The 6,073-nt window shown below is 37.3% G+C and overlaps 1 protein-coding gene across 1 annotated transcript in view; it reads left to right on the top strand.

Annotated features, from left to right (window-relative positions):
- Positions 1 to 6,073, top strand: part of LOC107582420 (inositol 1,4,5-trisphosphate receptor type 1-like) — a gene marked incomplete at its 3' end in the record, with an annotated part of 51,700 nt that overhangs the window by 24,695 nt on the left and 20,932 nt on the right. The gene's annotated exons all lie outside the window — the stretch shown is intronic.

Genomic DNA, 6,073 nt, shown 5'->3' with positions numbered 1-6,073 from the left:
ATGTCTATGATTTTGCAAAAAGGACTTTATCTTCTTGCCGGAGTTTAATGTTGTTTTGTTACTTGCTACCGGGTGTCTGTGAGAACAAAACATGGGTGTAGAAAAGACTATAAATTGTTTTTAACATGCACAGTAACTGAAATTTAAAACTGTTAAAAGAAAGGCTCAATAACTGTTGCACAGATATAATACAGTACGCATCAATTTCTCTTCCCTTTGTGCTTTGCCGTTTTTAACACGAAGCGCTTACAAATGTGCGCATCCGGTGTGCAGAATGTGACGCCAGGTTGCTTCAAGCGCATAATTTTGCACACCAGACGCGCACATTGTAAGCGCTTCGTGCTCATAGACTGTATAAAAACAGTTCGTGCTGCACTGTATTTGTTTTGTCCTATCGTATCTATCATATGTTGTTGCCTTATTAAAAAATATGCTATACATTCAAAAGAAATGTATTTTAATTTGATAGTATATACTTAAACATATATATGAATGTTTTTAATGAATGGATTTTATAATACAAATAGCAATGTGTAACATTTTACCATATTTAGTGCAACACTTTTATTTGTTCCCCACAAAATATTTTTTCACTAAATTTTTGGATTTCTAAAATTATTGTGCACTGATTTTTCTAGAATAAATTTTTGCTGCAGAATTATCCACTAACCTAGTTTATGATAAATTTTTGTCATAGATTATAAATATACATAAGCCTATATTTTTTCATATTTATTGTTTATTTTATTTTTCTTTATAATGAAGTAGTCTGTATCTAGTAGATTGTGAAAGAATGATTATCAGTTCCACACACAGAGATATATAAATTCTACATTTATTTAAATGGGGGGAAAAAACTTCACTGGTATCGGTATCGGCCAATACCGAACCTTAGGTATCGGAATCAGTATCTGAGGCGAAAAAGGCGGATCGGAGCATCCCTAGTAAATAGACCAAATCTGTGATTGTACAGACTTTTTTTTCTACAAAAGTCAAGTGTCTAAAGCTGAAGGTCAGCTTCAGTATGTTAACCATTTCCCTCAAGGAATGTTTTGAAAATCGTCTCAGACAGGGCTTTGAATCTCAGACTGGTTTTGCTTACTACAGAAAATAAAAAAGTGACACATGAACGGTTGTGTTTGTTGGCTCTGGAACAGACGTGTGATGCCTATCGTAGCATTATGAGTAACGTTTGACAGCTCATGACATAATTTGCTCAGTGTTTATGTGAATTTGTGAAAGTCTGTATGTAGGTAGTATTTCAGTACATTTAGAGTACATATGCACATGCGAGCATGGCCTTCAGTGTACACAGATAACGATAAAGATAGATAACTATTAAGATAACTATATTAGCATCCACACATACACACAATAATGTTATATTTATTATAATTGCGCAAACTGTGCATTGCTGTAATATCAGCTGATATTGTATATATTTAGTGCATAGTTAATTGTTTATGCTCATTTGCTTTATTTTGACCTTTTATTTTGTTTTATTTTTGCCTTTATGGTTATTTAATTGCTAATTTAAAGTTAAGTTTAAATCACTGATAATTTATAATATCAACACTGGTAAATGTAATCTTTAGCAAATTTCAGAATATAAAAATACGTTTTTATGCTGTAGATAATTCATAGATGCATAAATTCAGCATTTAAAGTGGGTGATCTTTATTAATTTATTTTTAATAATTCAAACAAATAGTATAGCATTTTAATATCTGCCATTTATCTGTTTTCTGCCATTACATGAAAACATTATTCGGCTCATCAGTATTGGCTATAATGTTAATATTTCTGGCCAAAATACCATACAGTTAGTTTTATTATTGTAAAGTCATGGTAAATGTTTGTAAATGGAGTGGTGGTAGGGGTTTCTTTTAAAACTGCGTTTCTTCTGTAAGTTTGTGTCCATAACTGTTTGACAGCATGTAGTGTTTGTTTTAGTGTGGTTTAGCATGCTAACTCATCTCATCTCTTGAGTTTAACCTAGCGTTGCCCCTCGGCACCATCAACCTACATTTCTTTCCATCATTCCTTCGCATCGCCATCCTCTGTCACACTTTCCCCTCAAATGCTCCTCTCCTAACTTTCCACCTCCCCTCTTCAGTGTTTGTTTTTCTTTTCCCCCCTCCACCTCTAGTTCCCTGGCCGCAAATCCCTGAGCGCTAGCGTTAGCGTTGGCCGCATTTCTCCGTGCGCTCTGCGGTCGTAGTGCTATTTTTACCCGTCACACTTAATCATGTCCTCTTGGGTGTCTTCCTTGTTAACCTAATGAATAATTGATTTGTTAAATCAAATTAAAATTAGTGTGTCAGATTGGTCGAGACGCTACACATGGGACACATTTATTTGAATTCGATTTTGTGATTATGAATTTGCTCTTACCTTACCATTTTACCAAATTTTTCACTAAATATTTTGAATTTTTTTGGTTGAAATTATGGACCTTTGCTTGGGTATATACTGGCAGTTGTCTGAAAAATATAGTTTTTTTTGTTACATATTTTACTGGACACTATGGTTGGGGTGTGTGATCTACATGACTACATGACTTACCTTTTGGACTTAAACTGGCAAAGTGACCCAGTCATTTAAAGGGGTCCTATTATGCTTTTTCACTTTTTCAACTTTAGTTAGTCTGTAATGTTGCTGTTTGAGCATAAAAAATATCTGCAAAGTTACAAAGCTCAAAGTCCACTTCAAAAGGAAATATTTTATTTAACAGAAATCACTTTTCAAAAACTACAACGAACGACTCGTTTGGACTACAACGCATATTTTCCGGGAAGTGTGATATCACAAATATCGACGAATGGGACGAGACCTGGTTGAGCTGCACTAGAGAAGGCAATGAGTGTTATCACTATGTCGGAGACACGCTAGCTTTCCCAAGATAGACGAACTTAGAGTGTTTACAATCATCCGGGTTTAAATTGCGCTCAAATTGATTTGATTTTGATGCAATATTTACACTGAAGCTCGCAGTATGGTAAGGGGCGTTACATTTCCTGACCAGGCGCCGAGTGGAGCCAATCACAACACACATTGGCCCAGCTAACCAATCACAGAACATTTCGTATTTCAGAAGGCGGGCCTTCATTTGATACAGGATCTATTCGAGCCGTTCATGCCAGACTGGGGAGAGAGGTGTTGTAATCAGGCGCGGCGCCAGAATTGTTTCTCTACCGGTGCTAAGGGGAGGCTAGACCAATATGTGGGGGTGCTAAGAAAATAAATGATATTGATGACGTCAGAGTTACTTCATAAAGAAATTGTCGTTTTTAAAAAAAATAAAAGCAACTGTGGTACACACCATATTCAACAGAAATTTAGTTTTAATTTATATTTTGCCAACGAATAGGCAGATTCATCAAAATAGATATAATCTTAGTACAAGTGACCATAAGACAACGACAAAAACTTTTTACATACAAAGGAAAGACTTCAGAACTGGACAGCACCCATGCGTTTAGCATTAACAACACAATACATTTGTATGCATAATCAGAACTGTGCATACTTTACACTTAAATAAAACATTAAAACGAACACCACATCACAATCTTAGTGATTATTATGTAATGGATTAAATGTAGCATATAATGCAAGAAACTGCGCTCACATGACACGGCGGTTAATGTGTGAGATATGTGCAAACAGCACCCATGTGCTCAGAATTAACAACACAATACATATGCATAATCAGAACTGTGCATACTTAAAACTTAAATAAAACATTAAAACGAACGCCACATCACAATCTCAGTGATTATTATGTAATGGATTAAATGTAGCCTAATGCAGGAAACTGCGCTCACGCGGTTCACTGACGCGGAGGTTACTGTGTGAGATGTGCAAACAGCACAGGACAGCACCCATGCGCTCAGCATTTACAACGCAATACATATTTATATGCATAATCAGAACTGTGCATACTTAAAACTTAAATAAAACATTAAAACAAACACCACATCCCAACCTTAGTGACTATGTAATGTATTGCATATAGCCTACAGAATGATGATACGTCTGTTGCCGTGATTTAGCGCAAATGAGGGCTAAACCAGGGGGCTAAACCGGGGCTATTCAAAATTCTGAGATGGCTATAGCCCCCCCTAGCCCCGGTGTAGCACCGTCACTGGTTGTAATAATGTAAAATATGTGAAAAAGAATGTGTTTTTCGAACAACCTAGTATGAGAGCCTGTTCTAGTACACCCCTAAAACAAAATCAAGACTTTGTAAAAGAGCACAATAGGAAACCTTTAACTAATGTGCCAAACTTGAATCCTATTGCAAACTAAATGAATTGTTCTAGTTAGTTGTGCCTGCAGTCACAGGTACCCTCATGATTTCATCGAATAATAAAGTGTACAATTAAGTGGGTCACAATGTCCCTTAGATTAACCTGCATCTATCCTTTCTAAAAATGGCTAAATACACCTTGGTGATTCAGTACTGATGGATATATGGCAGTCTTTGTTTTGTGTTTGCAAGGTCAGTTAGTCCAGTGATTCCCAACAACTAAATCAGTTTCAAGGGGGGCTTGAAAAGATTTTTATTTTTTGTTAAACCTCTAAAAGATAAATAATAATGTGTTAAAGACATATTCATGATTTTTTTTTTAATTTTTAAGGAAATAAAACAAACAAATACATTTTTTTTTTTGATAAATAGTGATAATGCTAAATAATTTACAGTGATGTATAAGTTAAAGAGAACGCATTTATGGTTTAGTGTTGATGAAGTGGTAGCCTTGGGCCTTGGGATGAAGTTGGGCCTTCCTGATGGTACTGTACAATAAAAGCCTTTAAACCTTATGATATGCTTATCATTGTTTTTCAGTATACCATAGAAACATGTGGAAAAATAATCTACAAATACTGAAGCAGCGAACTTTGCAAATCTGACAAAATGTGTCACTGCCAAAACTTTTGGCCATGACTGTATGTATATGTATATATATATATATATATATATATAAAGAGTCAATATTGACAGTGTTGACCCTTGTTCTTCATAACCTATGCAATTCGCCCTGGCTTCTGGGCCAAATCCTGTCTGATGGCGATCCATTCTTGCCTTATTAGTTCTCTGAGTTAATCACAATTTGTGGGCTTCTGCTTGTTCACTCACCTTTTGAGGACTGACCACAGGGTCTCTATGGGATTGAGATCCGGGGAGTTGCCTGGCCACAGATCCAAAATTTCAATGTAATGATCTTCGAGCCACTTCTTTATCACTCTTGCTTTGTGACATGGTGCGCCATCATGCTGGAAAATGCACGGATCAGCACCAAATTGCTCATGGATCATTGGAAGAAGTCCCTCTTGCGGGACGTTTTGATACCATTCTTTATTCATGGCAGTGTTTTGGGGCAGAATTATGAGAGAGCCCACTCCCTCGGTTGAAAAGCAACCCCACACATGGATGGTCTCAGGATGCTTCACTGTTGGCACAACACAGGACTCATGGTAGCGTTCACACTTTCTTCTCCGAACAATCGATTTTCCAGATGTCCCAAACAGTCGGAAGGGAGATTCATCAGAGAAAATAACTTTGCACCAGTCTTCTGCTGTCCAATCCTTGTACTTCCTGCAGAATTTCAGTCTGTCCTTGACGGTTTTCTTGAGAGAAGTGGTTTCTTTGCTGCCCTTCTTGACACCAGGCCGTGGTCCAAAAGTCTTGGCCTCACTGTGCGTGCAGATGCTCTCACACCAACCTGCTGCCAATCCTGAGCAAGCTCTGCACTGCTGGTGACACGATTGCAGCTGACTCCTCAGGAGGAGACGGTCCTGGCGCTTGCTGGACACTCTGGGATGTCCTGAAGACTTTTTCACTGCAGTCAAAGCTCTCTCCTTATAGTTCTTGATGATCCGGTAAATGGTTCTTTCAGGTGCAGTATTCTTTGTAGCAATTTCCTTGCATGTGAGGCCATTTTGATGCAAAGCCATGATGGCTGCACGTGTTTCATTGCTAACAAGAACACAATGATTGGAAGCGCTTCTTCCCTCCTTTTATAGCAATCAGTCTGCGCAATCAGTCTGCTCTTTATGATAGTGGTTT

Source organism: Sinocyclocheilus grahami, unplaced genomic scaffold, assembly GCF_001515645.1.
Source record: "Sinocyclocheilus grahami isolate Dianchi unplaced genomic scaffold, SAMN03320097.WGS_v1.1 scaffold44.1, whole genome shotgun sequence".
Classification (NCBI taxonomy): Eukaryota; Metazoa; Chordata; class Actinopteri; order Cypriniformes; family Cyprinidae; genus Sinocyclocheilus; species Sinocyclocheilus grahami.
The sequence above is the reverse complement of the archived record's forward strand: the minus strand, read 5'-3'. Positions and strand labels throughout refer to the sequence as shown.